This window comes from Miscanthus floridulus, chromosome 9 (assembly GCF_019320115.1).
Source record: "Miscanthus floridulus cultivar M001 chromosome 9, ASM1932011v1, whole genome shotgun sequence".
Lineage (NCBI taxonomy): Eukaryota > Viridiplantae > Streptophyta > Magnoliopsida > Poales > Poaceae > Miscanthus > Miscanthus floridulus.
Genome location: NC_089588.1, coordinates 31051898 through 31076439, shown reverse-complemented (window position 1 = coordinate 31076439; position 24542 = coordinate 31051898). Strand labels below are relative to the sequence as shown.

The 24542-nt window shown below is 47.8% G+C and overlaps 1 pseudogene; it reads right to left on the bottom strand.

The window, feature by feature from the left end:
* Positions 1–1022: 1022 nt before the first annotated feature.
* Positions 1023–2301, bottom strand: LOC136481656 (uncharacterized; annotated as a pseudogene).
* Positions 2302–24542: the final 22241 nt, after the last annotated feature.

Below are 24542 nucleotides of genomic sequence, written 5' to 3'. Positions count from 1 at the left end.
ACACATTATCCGTTGCTGAGAATTAAATAGGAAACAATACACAAGAGGCAAGATAACAAATTAGCAAGCATTAGTGCATGCATGAGCATGACAAATGACATCATAGTCCGTCTCAAATAGTCCACAAAGTTAGAATGAAGTACTGAATTCTAAAGCATACTAATTAAGTCAACTACACCAAAGCCATACAATAGGAGTGCAGGACAACACAAAGGTACAGCAAGGGTGCAGAACATAAAAGAATCTATCAGCAGGAGTGTAAATCTCTGTTTCGGCACTTAAAATCCATCATCAAACTCATCAGGATCAGCATCCTTGTCTTCTTCAGTAGCAAGAACATTGCCATCTTCTTCACACTCGCTCACTTCCGCATCATCATGTGGGTCTTCAACTTCATCTTCCTCTTCTCCATCTTCAGTAGCAGGAACAGGAATATTTCTTGAACGACTATAATATTGAATAGCAGTAGCTCTCGTAGGAAGATTACGACCCTGCAGCGCTTGTGATGCACCGGTGGCTTCATCAACATGCTGCCATGTGAGCTCATTGACAGCATCAGACCCTCGAGCACCCGGAATGGGCACATGCAATGAATCAGCCTATTCATTGTCCCAATCAAACTCCTCAATGACCAAAGGGTCATATTTCTTGCCTGCCTTCTCACGCATAAGCTGAAACATTGTTCTCATCTTCCGATTGTATGAAAAAAAACAATATCATTCAATCTCTTGTGCAGCAGCCTATTCCTTTTCTTTGTATGCATCTACAAACAAAAAAAATCAAATGGGAAGCAAAACAAAAAATCAGATTGTATGCATCTAAATAGAAATTGTTAATCACAAGGATACTCACAAAATTGAAGGTACTCCAGCATCTCTCACAACCAGATGATGAAGCACAAAGACTAACTATACGCTTAGCAAGTCTTTGTAGTTCAATGGCTCGGCCACCATAAGAACGCCACCAATCAACTAGATGAAAAGTACAACACATATTAGGAGTTTGGAATGCAATTAAGTTGCTAAAATTTGCAAGCTGAGATTAACAACACTTACGAGGACTCATTTTGTCATAGCTTTCCTTTGCCATTTTGTTTGAGAAGGCATCTCCACGTTGCTCTTCATACTCAATGGCCTGCCTATTGATCTTCATTTGTGTTTCCACATCTGGTATCATTCTTCCAAGCACTTCAATAAAACAACCTCTTAGCTGCCCAACAGTGGCATCATCATTAGCTTTTACAAGAGGATAAAATTTTCCTGGGTTCAAATATAGTGCAGCCCCATACAATGGATGCTCCATTTGGTTCACCCAACGCTTCTCAATAATGTCTATGATACGCTTGAGCAGTCCCTGCTTGGTTGATATATTGAAGCTGACCTTTATCCTATCTTTTGCATGATTCATTAGAGCTGTGACCTCTGGCATTGCAGGCTTCTCATCACCATCAACAACCCTCAAAACAATTAAGAGTGGGGCTGAAGCTCTTAGGCAATCTTCTACTGAGTTCCAAAACTTAGTAGATAGCACAATGTGTTGCACTTGTTGACCTGCTGTAGTTGTACACAAGTTGTTCCCAATCCATGCTTCACTAACAAACAAGCTCTTCTAGACATCCTTGTTCTTGTACAAACTCTTCAATGTCAGAAATGATGTAGCAAATCGAGTCTTTACTGCCCTAACATGATCATTCCCACCTGTTTGAGCCCTCATTGCACTAAGAAGCCTCCCATGCCTATAAATGAATGTGGTGACATGCCTAACACGTGCAATAGGTTTCTTAAATGCCTTCAAGTTCCCAATTTCTTCCAACATCAGATCTAAGCAATGTGCAACACAAGGACTCCAAAACAGTGTGGGAATCCTATCCATCAAAATCTTACTAGCAGCCTTGTAGTTAGCGCCATTGTCGGTCACAACTTGAACAACATTGTCCTTTCCAATGTCCTCAATCTTGTCCTGTAACAAATCAGCTAACATTGTTGCACTATGAACTTGACTTGATGCATCAACTGACTCCAAAAAGTACGTTCCCTTAGGGCTGTTCACAAGAACATTAATCAAGTGGCGCCCTCTCATATCAGTCCATCCGTTTGACATTAGTGTACAACCATATTGCTTCTAGGCCTGCTCATGGTCCTTCCTCATGGCACTTGTCACCTTAACACATTCTTGAAGCAAAGGTTCACCAAGCTGTTGGTTAGTTGGAGGCTTGTACCCTAAACCATATTGGGCTGTTGCCTCACAGTCAATTTCAAATTGCCTTGAATTTGTTGCATTAAAGGATACACCACACTCCATGAACCATAGTGCCCATTGCAAATCCACATATTGCTTCTCCTCCTTAGTCTTTGTGCTGGACTCAATGGTGGGTTAAAAGTCCTTTGCACACCTTTGATCTACTATCTGTTCAGGTGTTCTTCTAAGCATAGCAACAACAGACTTTGTTGTCTTTGGTGTCTTTGGTGTTGAATTGCCATTGCTAGGTCTTGAAGCCTTTAATTGATAGGTAGCATGTCTTCTCTTGGCGGCTGTCCCAGAGCTTGGTTTTTTTGCAGCCAGTTTTGGTGTTGCACCCCCATCTACTCCTGTTTGTACATCTGCTGCTGCTACCTCCACAACTTCATCTTCCCCATCTTCCTCCTCAATACCATCCAAGAACAAAGGCCTTCTTCTCTTCTTTTGCAAGTAAGCTTCCATCTCTTTCCTGATTTCAGTGGCAACTTTTGGACAAAGGACAATATCTCCATATCCACCAGCCAAATGTTGCTTGAACCTCTTTATGCCTCCTGAAGCCTCATTTCCACACAGGATACATGTCACCCAGTCTCTCCTAGTAGGGTCCTGCCAGTAGGCATATTTCTAGCCTGGATCATTAGACTTCGCTTTCCTTGCTGGATCAGTCTTGGGGTCATTAATCAGGTGCTTCACTTGAGCTTGCCATGCTGCTGGATGCTACATAAAAGAAAGCAAGAGCCTTATGTAGTGCAACATTCAGTTTTCACACTGACATTCAGTTTGCACACATGGAAGCAGCCATTTTCAGACTAGTCACAGCTTGCACACTGACATTCAGTTTTCAGCTTTGATAGAAAGAGAAGTTGACCAATAAGTAGAAAATAGATAGTCACTAGCTAATCAGGTTAAGCAAAAACAACTATTTCAGAAAAAATTAAAACAATGATAATCAAGATAGAGAGTTGTTTCAGGCTAAGCAAAAGCAGTCACAACAAAAATTCATCAACATAGAGAGCTCATGAAACGACCCCGATTTCCATGAAGGGAAATCCACAGCGTCGAAGTGTAATAAGACCGTTGTAGATCATATTACCCAAATTCCAGTCGAATATCACATCCATACAACGATAATATCAGAGTACAAATAGTGCGGAATTACATAAATTATTACATCGCCGCATTGGCGGAATCAAATGTAGCATTCATTCAGAACAGCTTGTAGATAAGATCGCCAAACTCGAGCGTAGGCATGAACCCCTCATCCGTCAAACTCCTCGGAGCTATACTCCTCAGCAGAACTTGTGTGCCAAAATTTATCAGTACGATTTGTACTGGCCACTCCCAACCCTATGAGCATTGCTTTGTGGAAATTGGATGCAAGTTGGATATAGCCAAAAGGAACCTATAAGGCTGGGGTTTCCTATGCAGTAGCATATCAAGTATATAATAATAATTGGTCAAGTTTTAACACCATTCCCACACACATTCCTCCCCAATCCCTTTCCTAGAGCCAGGTTTTGATCCTGGGATCAATATACCACCATCTCCATCAACACCATACCATAACCATACCATCGCTCAATCGACAGGCCAACTCCCTCTCGGCACTGTCTCAAGGCCCATAGCCCTTGGCTACGACCGACACTCTCTCACGGAGGAGAAAAGAAGGACTCATCTCACTATCTAGTTTAAGCGAAACCCAGGAAAGGTCCATAGCCGATAAGTCGGCACATGTATCGATCGATCAACCATACACTCTGCAGAGGTTTTACATAACCACAAGATCCGCCTTCCTCGCTGATCGTCATCAACTGGGCTGATTCCGGCCGCTTGCTAGCCTAGGATAATGCCACTCTACCATTTAGCCCTGGTACACCCCAAGTCTAGTCTGGGGTGGCTGAAACTGTGAGTCATGAGCCAGGTCCACAAGGTCTCCATGAAGTCTCGGAAGGGTGTGGGGGAAATCCTCCGTGCCCTGTACCTCCTTACACTGTCCGCTATCAACCTAGCAGTAGTGGCAATATCCTACCAAGTAGTTCGGCCGTCCCGCACCATATAGGGTGAGCGGTACGTAAGGGTTCCCGGTGAATCTGAGTACTAGTAAGTCCTTAGGGTTGACCAAGCCAGAATGTCTCCATCAGGGTTTCCATTTACCGTGCCACCACAACACCTCCATCCCGGGCTCCTCCCATCATAGGTTCACACCCAGGACCACCTCAAATACCATTTACCCACCACAGGTATCCATTTCTAGGGGTGCCCAGGTAGCACCCCATGGCAAGACTTGCCCTAGGCTCGTCGTATACTCCAACTTGGTCGACACAACCCTCACCCTCCACACACCCAAGTCACACATGCAGCACTCTCCCCATAGTCTAGATAACACCAGTTTCCACCACGCACCAACGTAGTACAAGCGTAGTAGAAGTAATAAGTAATATATCAGCAAGCGTGTGTCTAGCCTAATAGTAGGGTGAGCAGGGGTAAGGTTGCATCAAGGTAAAGGCCATCAAGAAAGCATACTACCATGCAGGTCCTATCACAGTGTGATTACAACAATAAAGTAAAGCAATAGCAGTTCTATATTAGCCATGCGTAATAGGTGCTACGAGATTGGGTGGGATGTGGCACCTTCAGTGTAGTCATCTCCGTACACCTCACGGTACTCACGATCCTTGTCTGTCCGGTTCTCCTCCGAGTCTACAAACGATCACGTTATAGTCGCGTTAGCGACGTCTAGAGTAGCACAAAGAAGCAATGAAAATTCAAAAGAGCCAAATGCACTCAAACATGGGTTCATTGCGTAGAGCTCGATTTTAGATGAATTTTGGTCCTAGTTTCATATTTTTCTGAGGTCATATGAATTAGTTACGAATTTCCAAAGTTTAAATTTATTTCCGAAAATGGAAAAAGGCTGAATTAATCCGGGGCTAACACGTGTCACGTAGTGGCTGGTCCACGTGGCATGATGACGTCAGCATGACATCATCGTCCCGATTCTAGTACTAACAGGTGGGGCCCAGCTGACGTCAGCATGACATCAGCAACGTCATCAGTTCTGACAAGTGGGCCTAGGGACTCTTGGGTCACTGACATGTGGGTCCGGTCAAGGTCAACATCAATCAACGGCGAGTCAACGGTCTATGGTCAATCGGTCAGGGCCACTGACATGTGGGGCCTGGCTGCTGACGTCAGCAGCTGATGTCATCGTGACGTCAGCATGACATCACCCTGGCTGTGTGGGCTTCTGACATGTGGGTCCTGTGTGACGTCAGCGTCTGATGTGTGGGTCCAGAGTGTCCGTGTCACTGACATGTGGGGCTAGGTCAACGGTCAATGTTGACCGGTCAACGGTCAACATGGGCCGGGTCTCAAACGGGCTCTGGTGGGCTCAGGTTGGGCTGGTCTGGGCCAGACTGACCCGGACACATGGCATGCTGTGGCGCTGCCACATGGCGTAGTTGGGCTCTTACTGGGCTTCGTTTCCTGGCTGTGGGCGTGAGCGCGGCTCACGGTGGACCCAAGTTCATGGTCCATGGACCTAAGGCAGGGTCCATGGTGGACCGAGTCCATCGTCATTTCCCCTCGGCTCGGCTCATGTGCACCGGGTGCAGGGCTGCACTGCTCAACTCGCCCCTTCTCCTCTGTTTCTTCCACGGTGTGCTCCCACCGGCGACGTGCTCACCGGCAAGCTCCCGCAATGGCTCAGGCATCCAATTGAGGTGGGGAAAAGCCTCCCCGCGCCATGGCAACTAAAACGGTGGGGTCGGGGCGACGGATGGTGCTTCCTAAGTCACTGGTCACAGCGAACGGTGGCTCGAGTACAACCGGCGTGCGGGAATGGCATGGGTGCAGCGGCATTGGCCGGTTCTATGGTGTGCGTGGGCGTCACAATGCTCCAGCGGGCATGTTGGGTAGCTCGAGGGGTCCTCTAGGGTCTCCAGTGGCTTTGGCCACGGCGGCGGCCTTCCAATCACGTCGGCAGCGTCGGTGTGGGGGCTATGGCCTCGGAGGGGTGTCACAGTGGGGTGTGTAGGCTCCTACAAATCCATGTGGACGCGGCGAGGGCATCCAGAGCTCAAGGCGGGACTTCTGGTTTCTAGGTGGCCGGTAGGGACTTCCCGGCGGCCACGACGACATGGTGACGACGGCGAGGTGCGCGGGTCACTACGGGGCTCCAGCGGGGTGGTCACGGCATGCACGTGAGTTACCCGTGGCTTTAGTGAATAGGATGGGCGAGTCAAGGAGACGCTAGGCGCCCCCAGCGGACTTGGCCACGGTGGAGTCGACGCGGTGGCGGCGGTGCTCCGACCGTGGCAAGGTGTGGCCTCCGGGGTCCTCCAGTGACCTACGTCTTCACTGAGCGCAAGCAGGGCGTCTTCCACGGCGAGAAGGAGCCAGCCAAGGCGGTGGTGTCACTTCTACTGCGGTGATGCGGCTACGGTGGCTTCGCCACGGCCATGTGCGTCTCTACGGTGTGCGCCCGTGCGTGCTCGTGTCCATGGGGCTTAGGAGGGATCTTAGTGGCATACGGCTCACTATCGATGTTGAGGGCGAGAGGATAGCGGTGCAGTGAAGAGTCGAGGCCATGTAGCTCCAGAAGCCGTGTCGTGCAGTGTCGCCTACTCCGGCTCCGGTGATCTCCCGGTCTTCCTCCCGGTAGCAGCTTCGGCATTTTGCTCCCCCCTTTCTTCCCCTTCTCCCTCTTCTCTCTTGGTTCGGGTGCGTAGTAGATGGCCACCATGGTGGCGGCGTGGCGATGGAGGGGCGCTAGGGCAACCGAGGGCTGAGCTTTATAGCCGAGCTCCATGCTCCTATGGCGGACGGCGATCGAGCGGTGGAGGCATGTTCAGTGGCATCCAATGGCTCGCGTGAGGTTGCGTGGGCGCAGCGCAAGGAAAGGACAGGGCCATGCCCCGGGCGTGACCCTTGGCTCGCCCTGCCACCGCTGTCGGGCGCCGGTCACGTAGGCGGTTGAGGCGTGGGTGAGGAAGACGACACTATAGACGGGGGTGGCTGACATGCGGGGTCCAGCGGGCAGTGGCTGCGAGCGAGGCAGACGGGTGCGCAGGCGTGGGCGACGCGCTGGGCTGCTGCGCGCTGGCAGGCCGAGCGAGTTGGCCGGCCTGCTACTGCGCACGCGTGGGCCAGCAGGGGGAAGTGAGGTGATGGGCTGGCTGGTCGGTGGCCTGGGCCGGTTGGGCCGCGAGGCCTTCTCCTCATTTCCTTTTTCTTTTCTATTTTTCTTTCTTCTCTATTGTTTAAATTCAAATTGATTTGGAATTTGAATTCAAAATTGATGTATCTTATTCATTGAAGTTTAGATATGAGGCCCACCACATTCTTTTATATATTTTTATATATTAGGAATTTATTCAGCTAGTTTGTATATCAATCATAGGTGTAGTTTGATATATATAAAAATAAGATTAGTTTTCTCTTTTTACACTTTTATTCCTTGCTTTGTTTAATTAGTTGTTTCATGTTTTATTACTTCAAAGGAGTTGATAAGCATAACATAAAGCAAATAGAATTTCAGATCATAATTTGATTTAATAATGTATGCAATACTTTATTTGTTATCATTTAAATAAACACAATTAACAAATGATATGCCATGCTTATGTGTTGACTTGGGTTGAGGTTAGACCTAATGCATCTCTTAGGTTGGGTTTCTATACATGACACTCATCATCACATGGGAGTTTTTGAGAAAAAATTTGTAGTTGGTATTTTTAGTGTATGGATTTTCGGGTTGTTACAATCCTACCCCCTTAACAGAATCTCGTCCTCGAGATTAAAGCGTAACGTACTCTTCGAAAAGATAAGGATAGTGTAGCCAGATGTTAGACTCTTTCTCCCATGTTACTTCTCTCTCAGTGTGATTGCTCCATTGGATCTTGCACATAGGAATAGTCTTGCTTTGGGTCTCTTTGGTATCTCTGCCCAAAATTCTGATAGGATGTTCTTTATACTCAAGTGTATCTTGAATGTCAAGTGTATCAGTTGGAATTACTTTATCGGGCACTCTCAAACACTTGCGTAGCTGTGAGACATGGAATACGGGATGTACACCCATCAATTCCTCGGGTAGCTCAAGTTTGTAGGTGAGCTTCCCAATCCTCTTACAAATCTTGTATGGGCCAACAAATCTAGGGGCAAGCTTTCCTTTCACATGGAATCTGACAGTCCCACGTAGCGGGGATACCTTGAGGTAGACAAAATCTCCCACATTGAACTCAAGTTCTCTTCTCCTTTTGTCAGCATAGCTCTTGTATCGACTTTGAGCAATTCTCAAATTCTCCTTCACTTGCGCAACTCCTTCTTCTGCATCTTGAATCTTAGCGGAGTCAAAGAACGTTCTTTCTCCTGGTTGGGACCACATCAAAGGTGTCTTACAAGGTCTGCCATACAGAGCTTCAAATGGCGACATCTTGATACTAGCTTGGTAGCTGTTGTTGTAAGAGAACTCTGCATAATGTAGGCATTTCTCCCAATCAGAGCCATAATTCAGTACACTAGCACGAAGCATGTCTTCTAAGATCTGATTTACTCATTCTATCTATCCATCTATCTGTGGGTGATAAGCGGTACTGAAATCAAGTTTGGTTCCAATGGACTTATGCAGAGCTTCCTAGAATCAGGACACAAACTGAGGACCATGATCAGATACAATGCTAGAGGGAGCTCCATGCAGTCTGAGAATATGCTCAACATATAGATCCGCTAATTTTTCGGCATTGGTCTTGGTCTTAACTGGTACAAAGTGAGCAATCTTGGTCAAACGATCAACAATCACCCAGATGGAATCATTGCCTTTCTGTGAGTGGGGCAATCCAACTATGAAATCCATGGATATGTTCTCCCATTTCCACTCGGGAACATCAAGAGGCTTTAGCAATCCTGCAGGCCTTTGATGTTCAGCCTTGACTCTGTTGCAGGTGTCACAACGTGCCACATGTCCTGTAATGTCTGTCTTCATGCCTTTCCACCATAAGTGTTTCTTCAGGTCTTGATACATCTTTGAACCTCAAAGGTGAATACAGTACTTGGAATCGTGAGCTTCTGACAGAATTTCCTCTCGTAGTGCTGGGTCAGATGGAACACAGATTCTGTTCTTGAACCAGATGGTTCCTTGTTCATCTTCTTGGTGGTTGGTCTTGTAGCCTAGTTTCATCAGACCATGGAGATACTCAATCTCTTCACAACTTTTCTGAGCTTGATGGATGCGATCTGTGAGATCATACTGTATGCAGAGCTCATTCAACAAGTCATGCGGTAGTATCTCAAGTTGGAAATCATCAATCTCTTCCTTGAGCTCAGGTGGTACGGATTTAGTGATCAAGGCGTGATAGTAACTCTTGCGACTAAGAGCATCTGCGACTACATTAGCTTTTCCCGGATGATAATGAATTTCTAGGTCATAGTCCTTGATCAACTCTAGCCATCGGCGTTGCCTCATATTTAGATCTTCCTAAGTGAAAAAGTACTTCAAGCTCTTGTGATCCGTATAGATATCACACTTGTTGCCTATCAAGTAGTGTCTCCAGATCTTCAAGGCATGCACAACTGCTGCTAATTCAAGATCATGGGTTGGGTAACGGTTCTCGTGTTCTTTCAACTATCGAGACGCATATGCTATCACTCTTCCATCTTGCATCAGTACACAACCAAGTCCTTGACGGGATACATCACAATAGACCACAAAATCTTTGCTGATATTAGGCAATGCTAACACAGGAGTTGTGGTAAGCTTCTGTTTCAATTCCTGGAAGCTTTGTTCGCACTCGGGCATCCATTCAAACTCCTTAGTCTTCTTAAGAAGGTTGGTCATGGGACGGGCTATCTTAGAGAAGTTTTCGATGAATCGGCGATAATATCCAGCCAATCCCAAGAAACTTCTGATTTCTGTCACATTACGGGGTTGATCCCACTCTTTCACAGCTTCAATCTTGGCTGAGTCAACTATGACACCTTCAGCTGATAGTACATGGCCTAGGAAGGCAACTTTCTGTAGCCAAAATTCGCATTTACTGAACTTTGCGTAGAGTTGATGTTGGGCTAGTTTCTCAAGCACCGTTCTCAGATGATGTTCATGTTCTTCAGTGGTGGATGAATAGACAAGGATGTCATCAATGAATACCACCATGAACTTATCTAGTTCATCCATGAAAACCTTATTCATCATGTTCATGAAGTATGTGGGAGCATTCGTGAGTCCAAAGGATACCACAGTGAACTCAAACTGCCCATACCTAGTCACAAAAGCTGTCTTCGGGATGTCACTCTCTCGAATCTTCATCTGATGATAGCCAGATCTGAGATCAATCTTGGAGAAATACTTGGCACCTCGAAGCTGATCAAGCAGATCATCGATTCTTGGCAGAGGGTACTTGTTCTTGATGGTGACTGCGTTCAAGTTCTGGTAATCAATGCACATTCTCATTGAGCTATCCTTCTTCTTAACAAACAGAATAGGGGATCCCTAGGGTGAAGCACTGGGTCTGATATATCCCTTTGAGATGAGCTCATCAAGCTGTTTCTTGAGCTCGGCCAGTTCACCAACTGACATGCGATAGGGTCTCTTGGCAATGGGTCCTGTTCCTGGCAAAAGATCAATGATGAACTCTATATCACGGTCTAGTGGCATACCCGGTAATTCTTCAGGGAATACATTGGGGTAGTCTCTGACCACAGGCACATCATGAACTATCTTTTCCTCTTCCTGTGATTCTGAACTGGCTTTAAGGGCACACAGGATAGAGGTGGACTTTCTGGACTGGGGTTCACATCTAATGACTTGGCCTGATGGATGGGTCACTTGGACGTATCTAGGTGAACATGATATGATACCTCGGTGAATGGTTAACCAATCCATACCTAAGATGACATCTAGGTTCATGGAAGGTAACAAGGTTAGGTCGGCTTTAAAGGTAAGACCCTCAATGGTAAGACTCACTCCCTTACAGATGTGGGTGCATTTTAGGTCTCCTAAAGGTGAGCTAGTGATGATAGGCTTTTCACGTGGGGTTATAGGCAGGTCATGCTCTCGTGCAAACTTGGATGATATGTAAGAACAAGTTGCTCCAGAGTCAAATAGAACTGATGTAGTATTGCCATTAACTAAAAACATACCATACACAACGTTAGGGGCAGCCTGTGCTTCCTTGGCATCCAGATGGTTGAGACGACCACGAGTAGCAGATCCCTTGAATTGAGACTTCTGAGCAGCTGAGTTCTATGGGCACTCAGCAGCTTTGTGACCTGGTTGGCCACAACCAAAGCAGGTGAAAGGCGTACCGCCTGTAGGGGTTGGCGCGTGTGCCTTCTAGTTTCCAGTGCTTGGTGCGGAGCGGTTCTGTGCTGGGCGTTCATTCGCTGAGCAGGGACGGTTGAAATGGTCCTGAGTGTAATGGTCCTGAGCAGGGTGGGAGTATTTGGCGGTGTAGCCTCCACTACCCCTACTCAATCCAGGGTTGTCATCCCTGTTGTGGCGAGAGCGTTCCCTGGATGGCGCATCTCTGTGGAACCTCTTGCGATCACGACCACGGAGAGACTCCTTAGGCTTACGCTTCCTCTCCCTGTACTCTTCTCCAGCTTCAGCACGGTCCTTCTCAATTTGGATGCAGCGATCCACCAGAGCACGCAACGTGTTACTCTCAATACCGCCAAACTTCAGCTTGATGTGCGGGTTAAGTCCCTTGTGGTAATAGTACAGCTTCTCCTTCTTAGAGTTCACAACATAGGAAGGTGCATAGCGCAGAAGATTGGTGAAACGAGTAGTGTACTCAGTCACCCTGTCCTTTCCCATCTTGATGTTGCAGAACTCCTCAGCTTTGGCCTCCATGACACCCTTGGGAATGTGATACTCAGTGAATGCTTCGGCGAACTCATCCCACGAGATGTTGACAGGGTCCTCATGGGAATCACTAAAACTGTCCCACCAGGCGCGTGCTACACCTATGAGCTGGTGTGTGGCTGCTCCAACACACTCATCGTCGGTGAAAGTAGTGAGGTCAAGCTTCTTCTCCATCTCCTTGAGCTAGTCATCGGCTACAAGCGGGTCAGGGTTGGTGCCATCATAGGTAGGCGGCCTTAGCTTCAGAAATCCCTCTAGCTCCTTTGGAAGTCATTCTGCTGACCTCTCTGGCGACGGTTTGCTCCTTCAACAAGAGCTGCAAGAAGCTGGGTCTATTGTGCCATCACTTTTGCCAGGTTCGGTGGTGGTGGTGGTGGAATGTTCTCCTCAGGTGGCAGAGTATTCTCTAGGTGGAAGGGTATCCCTCCACATCCACGGCCATAGCCACGCCCACAGTTGTTGCCACCACGTTCCCCATTTGGTTCAACTGGTTCAGGGGTGGGCGCATGTCCACGGTTCATCAGGCGATTAGATCGGTGGTTCGGCATCTGCAACACGGATCATAGAGAATTTAATGCTTGTGCCATAAGTGCTTATGATTCAATATGATTACATGATTTTGACGATTTAAAGAAAAACATTTTTCTATCCAACACTCATTACAAAGAAGCAATAAGATCCATAAGATGCAATAAGATCCAAAACATTCATTACATGGGTTTTATTACATAGCATCATCTCCAGTAGCTACACTTGAAGACGTGCGAGAATCGTACTATGCATAATGTCTCATAATACATCTCATAAGGGGTACATCATGGGGTACAACTTACGGATGCTACTGACATGACTCATGACCACGTAGGGTCATTCTACTCTAACTCGTACACCGTAGCTGGGATACGACTATTCTCAATCTCGATCTCCTCGTCAGACTTGTGAAGTCAGGACACATACTTCAAGGCCTCGGCGAGCTCCTCAGTAGGCTTGGCTCCAGGTAGGGTAGGGCAGGCATCTAGGTTGAGGTGAGTCGGGGCTAACTCAAACTCCTCTATCCTAGGCTTCGTCTTACTGCGAATCTCCTTGGGTAGCTGATCCCACATACCCTTCATCTCCCTGAGGTGCTTCCTGTCAGACTTCTGCTAAGCCTGCCATGTCCTTTCACACTTGTCTTGTAGGTACTCGGTCTGCCTGAGTGCCTCGATTAGGTGACCCTGGTTGTGAACGGCCTTCTTCCTAAACTCCTCTAGCTCCTGAGTCAGGGTCTTGTTTCGAGATTGAATCTTCAGCATATCAATCCCCTTGGACCTCTCTCTGTCTCCTCTACAGTTGAACTCGGCCTTCTTGTCGTCCAACTCTCTCTGCAACTCTAATACCTTGCTGTTGAGGTAGCTGTTCCTGTTGCCTAGGTCGGCTGCTTTGTCCTGTAAGTCAGCGACCTCGGCTTTGTGGACTTCATCACGACGGTTGAGCTCGTCCTATAGCTTGGCAACTATCTCGAGCAGACTAGCTTGCTCCTATGCTCCCTACGAGTCTCGCTCTTGGTACTCCCACCGGAGGGCCTAGTCCTAACATCTCCTCTGCTCCAGCTGGGTCATGTACCTATCCTACTCCAATAGGTGAATAGCTAAGACGCGAAGGCATCTGTCCTCCTCAGCAAGGATAACTCTGCTGACTGTGAAACTCTGCTCACTAGGGGTAAGGCTGAGGTCGAGGGCCTAGGGAAGTAGATGGAACTTTGTCATCTTCAGGTGCTCATAGTGGTCCCTCATCACTCTACGAAGTGCCTTGTGTGAGATAGCCTGCAGTCCCTCCTCGACTGTGTCCTCTATAGTCAACTCGGTGAAAGCTGGGATAGAAGGTAAGGTAGTGCTAGCTGGGAACTCGACTGAGGTGGCAACTAGTCCTTCGATTCCTCCTTCCTGAGCTGGCTTCCCGGTGTAGGTGACCTTGACAAGCTCGTCAGGGACACCTAACATGATGAGAACTCGGCAGAGGGTCTGTGCAAAACCCCCAAGCTCATGTAGGTCGAAGGTAAGCTTGGCGTGGTCCAGAGATAGCGGTCCTAGAGGCGGCCAGTCGACGTTCGTTGCCATCCGCATGTTTTAAGGATCAGGTGTTAGCAGGTCAATAATAGATAAGCCTTGCATAAAAGTAAATGCAGGGTTGGTATATAACTGAAAGAAGGGCTGTCCACGTTCTATTCTATCATCCATTTCTAAGGGTTTCGTCCTATGGTCAAGTATGGCTCTGATACCAACTGAAACGACCCCGATTTCCATGAAGGGAAATCCACAGCGTCGAAGTGTAATAAGACCATTGTAGATCATATTACCCAAATTCCAGTCGAATATCACATCCATACAATGATAATATCAGAGTACAAATAGTGCGGAATTACATAAATTATTACATCGCCGCATTGGCGGAATCAAATGTAGCATTCATTCAGAACAGCTTGTAGATAAGATCGCCAAACTCGAGCGTAGGCACGAACCCCTCATCCGTCAAACTCCTTGGAGCTATACTCCTCAGCAGAACCTGTGTGCCAAAATTTATCAGTACAATTTGTACTTGCCACTCCCAACCCTATGAGCATTGCTTTGTGGAAATTGGATGCAAGTTGGATATAGCCAAAAGGAACCTATAAGGCTGGGGTTTCCTATGCAGTAGCATATCAAGTATATAATAATAATTGGTCAAGTTTTAACACCATTCCCACACACATTCCTCCCCAATCCCTTTCCTAGAGCCAGGTTTCGATCCTGGGATCAATATACCACCATCTCCATCAACATCATACCATAACCATACCATCGCTCAGTCGACAGGCCAACTCCCTCTCGGCACTGTCTCAAGGCCTGTAGCCCCTGGCTACGACCGACACTCTCTCACAGGGGAGAAAAGAAGGACTCATCTCACTATCTAGTTTAAGCGAAACCTAGGAAAGGTCCATAGCCGACAAGTCGGCACATGTATCGATCGATCAACCATACACTCTGTAGAGGTTTTACATAACCACAAGATCCGCCTTCCTCGCTGACCGTCGTCAACTGGGCTGATTTTGGCCGTTGGCTAGCCTAGGATAATGCCACTCTACCATTTAGCCCTGGTACACCCCAAGTCTAGTCTGGGGTGGCTGAAACTATGAGTCATGAGCCGGGTCCATAAGGTCTCCATGAAGTCTCGGAAGGGTGTGGGGGAAATCCTCCATGCCCCGTACCTCCTTACACTGTCCGCTATCAACCTAGCAGTAGTGGCAATATCCTACCAAGTAGTCCGGCCGTCCCGCACTATATAGGGCGAGTGGTACGTAAGGCTTCCCGGTGAATCTGAGCACTAGTAAGTCCTTAGGGTCGACCAAGCTAGAATGTCTCCATCAGGGTTTCCATTTACCGTGCCACCATAACACCTCCATCCCGGGCTCCTCCCATCACAGGTTCACACCTAGGACCACCTCAAATACCATTTACCCACCACAGGTATCCATTTCCAGGGGTGCCCAGGTAGCACCCCATGGCAAGACTTGCCCCAGGCTCGTCATATACTCCAACTACTCGAAATAACCCTCACCCTCCACACACCCAAGTCACACACGCAGCACTCTTCCCATAGTCCAGATAACACCAGTTTCCACCACGCACCAACGTAGTACAAGCGTAGTAGAAGTAATAAGTAATATATCAGCAAGCATGTGTCTAGCCTAATAGTAGGGTGAGCAGGGGTAAGGTTGCATCAAGGTAAAGGCCATCAAGAAAGCATACTACCATGCAGGTCCTATCACAGTGTGATTACAACTATAAAGTAAAGCAATAGCAGTTCTATATTAGCCGTGCGTAATTGGTGCTATGAGATTGGGTGGGATGTGGCACCCTCAGTGTAGTCATCTCCGTACTCCTCACGGTACTCGCGATCCTCGTCCGTCCAGTTCTCCTCCGAGTCTACAAACGATCGCGTTATAGTCGCGTTAGCGACGTCTATAGAGTAGCACAAAGAAGCAATGAAAATTCAAAAGAGCCAAATGCACTCAAACATGGATTCATTGCGTAGAGCTCGATTTTAGATGAATTTTGGTCCTAGTTTCGTATTTTTCTGAGGTCATATGAATTAGTTATGAATTTCTTAAGTTTAAATTTATTTCTGAAAATGAAAAAAGGCTGAATTAATCCTGGGCTGACACGTGGCACGTAGTGGCTAGTCCACGTGGCATGATGATGTCAGCATGACATCATCGTCCCAGTTCTGGTACTGATAGGTGGGGCCCAGCTGACGCCAGCATGACGTCAGCAACGTCATCAGTTCTGACAAGTGGGCCTAGGGACTCTTGGGTCACTAACATGTGGGTCCGGTCAAGGTCAACATCAGTCAACAGCGAGTCAATGGTCAACGGTCTACGGTCAATCGGTCAGGGCCACTGACATGTGGGGCCTGGCTGCTGACGTCAGCAGCTGATGTCATCGTGACGTCAGCATGACGTCACCCTGGCTGTGTGGGCTTCTGACATGTGGGTCCTATGTGACATCAGCATGACGTCAGCGTCTGATGTGTGGGTCCAGAGTGTCCGTGTCACTGACATGTGGGGCTAGGTCAACGGTCAATGTTGACCGGTCAACGATCAACATGGGCCGGGTCTTAAACGGGCTCTGGTGGGCTCGGGTTGGGCCGGTCTGGGCCGAGCTGACCCGGACACGTGGCGTGCTGTGGCGCTGCCACGTGGCATAGTTGGGCTCTTACTAGGCTTCGTCTCCTAGCTGTGGGCGTGAGCGCGGCTCACGGTGGACCCAAGTTCACGGTCCATGGACCTAAGGCAGGGTCCATGGTGGACCGAGTCCATCGTCATTTCCCCTCGGCTCGGCTCATGTGCACCGGGTGCAGGGCTGCGCTGCTCAACTCGCCCCTTCTCCTCTGTTTCTTCCACGGCGCGCTCCCACCAACGACGTGCTCACCGGCGAGCTCCCGCAATGGCTCAGGCATCCAATTGAGGTGGGGAAAAGCCTCCCCACGCCATGGCGACTACAACGGTGGGGTTAGGGCAATGGATGGTGCTTCCTAAGTCACTAGTCATGGCGAACGGCGGCTCGAGTACAACAGGTGTGCGGGAATGGCGCGGGTGCAGTGGCATTGGCTGGTTCTGTGGTGCGCGTGGGCGTCACAATGCTCCAGCGGGCATGTTGGGTAGGTCGAGGGGTCCTCTAGGGTCTCCGGTGGCTTTGGGCACGGTGGTGGCCTTCCGATCACGTCGGCGGCGTCGGTGTGGGGGCTATGGCCTCGAAGCATGCGGGTCACTACGGGGCTCCAGCGGGGTGGTCATGGCGTGCGTGTGAGTTACACGTGGCTTCAGCGAACAGGACGGGCGAGTCAAGGAGACGCCAGGCGCCCCCAGCGGACTTGGCCACAGTGGAGTCGATGCGGTGGCGGTGGTGCTCCGACCGTGGCACGGTGTGGCCTCCGGGGTCCTCCAGTGACCTACGTCTTCACTGAGCGCGAGCGGGGCGTCTTCCGTGGCGAGAAGGAGCCAGCCAAGGCAGTGGCGTCACTTCTACTGCGGTGATGCGGCCGCGGTGGCTTCGCCATGGCCGTGCGCGTCTCTACAGTGTGCGCCCGTGCGTGCTCGTGTCCATGGGGCTTAGGAGGGGTCTCAGTGGCATACGGCTCACCGTCGGTGTTGAGGGCGAGAGGATAGCGGTGCAGTGAAGAGTCGAGGCTGTGTAGCTCCGAAAGCCGTGCCGTGCAGTGTCGCCCGCTCCGGCTCCGGTGATCTCCCGGTCTTCCTCCCGGCAGCGGCTTCGGCATTTTTCTCCCCCCTTTCTTCCCCTTCTCCCTCTTCTCTCTTGGTTTGGGTGCGTAGTGGATGGCCACCACGGTGGCGGCGTGGCGATGGAGGGACGCTAGGGCAACCGAGGGCTGAGCTTTATAGCCGAGCTCCATGCTCCTATGGTGGACGGCGATCGAGTGGTGGAGGCGTGTTCAGTGGCATCCAATGGCTCGCGTGAAGTTGCGTGGGCACAGCGCAAGGAAAGGACAGGGCCATGCCCCGAGCGTGACCCCTGGCCCGCCCTGCCACCGCTGTCGGGCGCCGGTCGCGTAGGCGGTTGAGGCGTGGGTGAGGAAGACGACACTATAGACGGGGGTGGCTGACATGCGGGGTTCAGCGGGCAGTGGCTACGAGCGAGGCAGACGGGTGCGTGGGCGTGGGCAACGCGCTGGGCTGCTGCGCACTGGCGGGCCGAGTGAGTTGGCTGGCCTGCTACTACGCGCGCGTGGGCCAGCAGGGGGAAGTGAGGTGATGGGCTGGCTGGTTGGTGGCCTGGGCCGGTTTGGCCACGAAGCTGAGCAGGCCTAGGCCACGAGGCCTTCTCCTCATTTCCTTTTTCTTTTCTGTTTTTCTTTCTTCTCTATTGTTTAAATTCAAATTGATTTGGAATTTGAATTCAAATTGATGTATCTTATTCATTGAAGTTTAGATATGAGGCCCACCACATTCTTTTATATATTTTTATATATTAGGAATTTATTCAGCTAGTTTGTATATCAATCATAGGTGTAGTTTGATATATATAAAAATAAGATTAGTTTTCTCTTTTTACACTTTTATTCCTTGCTTTGTTTAATTAGTTGCTTCATGTTTTATTACTTCAAAGGAGTTGATAAGCATAACATAAAGCAAATAGAATTTCAGATCATAATTTGATTTAACAATGTATGCAATACTTTATTTGTTATCATTTAAATAAACACAATTAACAAATGATATGCCATGCTTATGTGTTGACTTGGGTTGAGGTTAGACCTAATGCATCTCTTAGGTTGGGTTTCTATACATGACACTCATCATCACATGGGAGTTTTTGAGAAAAATTTTGTAGTTGGTATTTTTAGTGTATGGATTTTCGGGTTGTTACAGCTCAGGCTAAGCAAAAAAATTAAAGCGATCACCCTTCTATGTGCCTATACATATTGGACTGTAAATCAGCCTTCTAGTAGTTCAAAGCATCAGTTCAGTGCTATAGAAAATTGATGGTAACTCTTCCAATAGTTCAAAGCATCAGTTCAGTGCTAAAGAGAACAATTGCATCAGTTCAGTGCTAAAGAGAACAGCTGCATCAGTTCAGTGCTAAAGAAACAGCTATAACAATATCCAGGTTTAGAGCAGAGCAGAGGTGGCAGAGCAGAGAGTATACAATATTCAGACTTCAGAGCAGCAGTACAAGCAGAGCAGACAGCAGAGCATGGGATTTGGAAAAGGGCCTGATGGAAGACAAGCAGAGCAGATAGCAGACAAGCTGATAAGCAGAGCAGACAGTAGACAAGCAGATAAGCAGAGCAGACAAGCAGAGAGCAGAGTGGAGGCGGGGGCATACCAGGCGGAAGGGCCCGACGGAGGCGCAGTCAAGCGGAGCAGGGGCGGAAGGGCCTGATAGGTTCCACGGTAGGGGCGAACGGCCAGGCGGAAGGGCCCGACAAGCTCCACGGCAAGGGCGGACGGCCATGCGGAAGGGCCCGATAGGCTCCACAGCAGGGGCGGATGGCCAAGGGGAGATGCAGCGCTGGCTCCACGGTAGGGGCGGCCAGTCGGTGGACACGAGCAGAGTCCGCGCCCAGTGGAGGTCGAGGTACATCCACCGCATTCTCTCTTCCCCTCTCCTCACCAACACTCGCAGTGAATGACACCAACGCTAGATTTCCCACACAAAGAAGCTACCTAGGTGCCCGCGCGGTCGATTTCCCACGCCTCTGAAAGCTCTAATTTGGTTTTGGTGAATTGATGAAACCCTAAGTGCTAACCTAGTTTATCAAGTGATCATGAGATAGGTAGCACATTCCAAGTGGTGAAGCAAATGAAGATCATGACATGATGATGGTGATGCCATGGTGATGATCAAGTGCTTGGACTTGAAAAGAAGAAAGAGAAAAACAAAAGGCTCAAGGCAAAGGTATAAATAGTAGGAGCTATTTTGTTTTGGTGATCAAGACACTTAGAGAGTGTGATCACATTTAGGTTCGATAGCCGTACTATTAAGAGGGGTGAAACTCGTATCGGAATGTGGTTATCAAAGTGCCACTAGATGCTCTAACTCATTGCATATGCATTTAGGATTTAGTGGAGTGCTAACACCCTTGAAAATGTTTGTGAAAATATGCTAACACATATGCGCAAGGTGATACACTTGGTGGTTGGCACATTTGAGCAAGGGTTAGGAACTTCACCGGCGGAGTGTCCACCCGTAGAGTGCGGACAGTCCAACGGTGCCACCGGTGCCCCAAACTCAGGTGAACGTGGTCACTATAAGTGACCGAACGCTGGTCTCTAAAGGATCGGCATGTCCAGTCAGTAGCAGCAGAAGAAGCGCAGCATCGGTCGTCGACTAGACGCTGGCACTAAAATGACCAGACGCTGGCTGACTGCGTCCGGTCACACTGACATGGTCATGCATAGGGGAAATGCCAAGTGACCGGACGCTGGGTGAGTCCGGTCGAGCATGACCGGACGCGTCCGGTCATGAAAAATCGTTTCTGGATGCTTACTAGAAACGATCGGACGCTGAGGTCCAGCGTCCGGTCACTTCGCAGCAGCGCGTCTGGTCTTCACTTGACCATTGAGATCGGGCGCTCAGTATTTGAAGAGAGGGGACACATGGCATGCATCGTGTGACCGGACGCTGAGGTCCAGCGTCCGGTCGATATGATCGGAGCGTCCGGTCACCCCGTGTTGTGCCCAGTGAAGGGGTACAACGACTCTATTTCATGGGGGCTTCTATTTAAGCCCCATAGCCGGCTCAAGCTCACTCTCTTGGCCATTTGCATTGACATAGCAACCTTGTGAGCTTAGTCAAAGCCCTCCCACTCATCTCCATCATTGATTCATCATCTTTGTGAGATTGGGAGAGAATCCAAGTGCATTGCTTGAGTGTTTGCATCTAGAGGCACTTGGTGTTCGTGTTTCGCTGCGGGATTCACTTGTTACTCTTGGTGGTTGCTACCACCTAGATGGCTTGGAGCAGCGAGGATCGTCGAGCAGAGGTTGGTGATTGTCTCCGGCTCCGATCGTAGGTGATTGTGAGGGGTTCTTGACCTTTCCCCGACGGAGAGCCAAAAGGTACTCTAGTGGATTGCTCGTGGCTTGTGTGATCCTCATCTTGTGTTGGTTGTGCGGCACCCTATTGAGGGTTTGGCGTGTGATGCCAATTAGCTTGTGAACCTCCAAGTGAGTGAATCGCCACAACGAGGAGTAGCTTGCCGGCAAGCAAGTGAACCTCGGTAAAAAATCATTGTGTTCATCATTTGATTCTGAGGTGATTGGTTTTCATTGGTATTCATTCCTTGTGATTGATTGGTTCACTCCTCGACAGGGCAGTATAACTATCTTGCTCACTCTCTTACATTACCGCAAACTAGTTGTCAAGCTCTTTAGTGTAGCTAGTTGTGAGAGCTTGTTAGTTTGGTTAGTGTGACTCTTTAGTTAGCCTTTTGAGAGCACACTAACTTAGTGCTAGTGACATAGTTATTGTGTGGATAGAAACTACATAAACTAGAATTGTGGTAGGTGGCTTGCTATTTTAGTAGGCTAGCGCAACACTTGCTTCGCCTCATAATTGTCTAACCGGTTTGTTAAGTGTTGTTGTAGAAATTTTTAATAGGCTATTCACCCCCCTCTAGCCATTAGGACCTTTCAAGTGGTATCGGAGCTGAGGTCACCGTGATTTGAGGCTTAACAACCTTCAGTGTAAAAATGGCTCAAATCAACAACACCAAGAAGCCACCCCAATTTGATGGCACAAATTATCCGTATTGGAAATCAAAGATGACCACACATATCAAGTCAATCAATAGAAAAGTGTGGAAGGTGGTAGAAACCAAAATTGAGATTGGTGATCCGGAGAATCCCACCGTGGCCGAAGAAGTGCTTCTCCAAAACAATGACATTGCTCTAAGTGCCATTCATGATGCAATTGATGAGAGAACATTTGAGCAAATCAAGAATATTGAGATGGCTCATGAGGCTTGGAAGAAGTTGGAAGGAATCATTTGAAGGCACTCAAGCCGTGAAGGGTGCAAAGGCATACATTCTCAAAGAGAAGTTTGCAAGCTTCAAGATGAAGGAGGATGAGAGTGTGCCAGAGATGTTCCATAGGCTTCAAGTGCTTGTCAATGATCTCAAAGCACTTGGAGAAGAGGTGAAGGACAAGGACTTCTCCCACAAGTTCTTGAGATGTTTACCTTCAAGATTTGGCACATTGGTCACTATTCTAGTGAGAAGTGGTTTGGACACCATGACACCAAACCAAGTGTTGGGAGATATAATGACCGATGATACATATAGAGATGATGATGAGAAGGAAGAAAAAGAAGGAGAAGAAAGATGAGAAGAAGAAGAGTGTGGCATTCAAGGCCACATCATCCAAGGGCAAGGCTAAGCAAGAAACATCAAGTGAAGATGATGGCTCATGGGATGATGATGATGATGAGAAGATGGCTCTCTTTGTCAAGAAATTTGGCAAGTTCATGATGAAGAAAGGGTACCGTGCTAGAAGAAAGAAATCTTCATCCAAGAACAAGGAAGAGTCAAGAAGGTGCTTCAAATGTGGAAGCAAAGATCATCTTGTTGCTCAATGTCCATACAATAGCGACAATGATGATGACAACAAGAAGAACAAGAAGAAGGACAAGAAGGAAAAGAAAGAGAAGAAGGACAAGATGACCTTCAAGAAGAAGAAGGGTGGTTCATATGTGGTCACTTGGGATAGTGATGCTTCCTCAAGTGATGATGATGATAGTGATGATGACAAGACCACCAAGAAGAAGGCACTTGCAAGCATTGCAATCAATGAGAAGCCTTCTCTCTTCGACACTCCATCATGCTTCATGGCTAAGGCCACTAAGGTACAAAATTGTGATGATGGAAGTGATGAGGAACATGATAATGAAAATGATAGTGATAGTGATGATGATGAACCTACTAAAGATGAATTATTTGACATGCTAGAAGATGCCTAAAGAACACTTTGACATTAAGAGAAGGGAATGCAAGAGCTTGAATAAGGAGGTAAAAGCCCTAAGCAAGCCCTTGATGAGCTCAAAGCAACTCATGAGAGGCTAGAGGAAGCCCATGAGAAGCTTGGCAAGGCTCACAAAAAGCTTGAAAAGGCTCATTCCTCTTTGCTTGATGAGCAAAATAAAAAGAAGCATGTTGAAACTTGCAATGTAGGCTTAACTTGTGATATAATTGATGAATCATTATCTATGCCTATCATTGTTCCTCCCACTAACCCTTCTTGTAGTACTTCTACTTCCACCTCATCTAGTAGTGATGGTCTCACTTGTGATGCCTCACTAATGGTTGAGAATGAGAACCTCAAGAAGGAGGTCAATAAGCTCACTCACACCTTGGCTAAGGCCTATGGTGGTGAGGAACGCTTGCTTATGTGCTTGGATAGCCAAAGAGCTTCTCTCTACAAAGAGGGATTGGGCTATACCCCCAAGAAAGGCAAGGCGGCCTTTGCTCCTCACAAGACTAGTTTTGTGAAGAACAATGGTCAGTTTTGCACTAGTTGCAAGCAAGTTGGTCATAAAGAGCATGAATGCAAAAACAAGAGCAAAAATGCTAATGTATCCTCCATTAAGCTTGATTCATTCTATATGCTTACTAAGGGTACAAATGGTGTAAAGGCTAAGTTCATTGGTAAACCATGGATGGGCTCAAAGAAGAAAGCCATTTGGGTACCAAAGAGCTTAGTAACTAACCTTCAAGGACCCAAGCAAGTTTGGGTACCTAAAAAGAATTAATCTTCTTTTGTAGGTCAATTACAAAGCCAGAGGAAGGCATTGGGTTCTTGATAGTGGGTGCACTCAACACATGACCGGTGATGCAAGAATGTTCAACTCAATCAACACCAATGGCAATGATGGTTATGATAGTATCACATTTGGTGATAATGGCAAAGGCAAGGTCAAAGGGCTTGGTAAGATTGCAATATCCAATGACATGAGCATATCCAATGTGTTGCTAGTAGAGAGCTTGAACTTCAATTTGCTATCCGTGGCTCAATTGTGTGATCTTGGATTCAAATGCATATTTGGGGTAGATGATGTAGAGATCATAAGTGTAGATGGCTCTAACTTGATCTTCAAAGGCTTTAGATATGAGAATCTATACTTGGTTGATTTCAATGCTAGTGAAGCTAGATTATCTACATGCTTGTTCACTAAGTCTAGCATGGGTTGGTTATGGCATAGAAGGCTTGGTCATGTTGGAATGAAACAATTGAATAGATTGGTTAAGCATGACTTGGTTAGAGGCTTGAAAGATGTTGTGTTTGAAAAGGATAAGCTTTGTAGCTCTTGTCAAGCCGGAAAACAAGTTGGAAACACCCATCCTAAGAAAAGCATGATGAGCACTAGTAAAGCATTTGAGTTATTGCACATGGATTTGTTTGGGCCAACACAA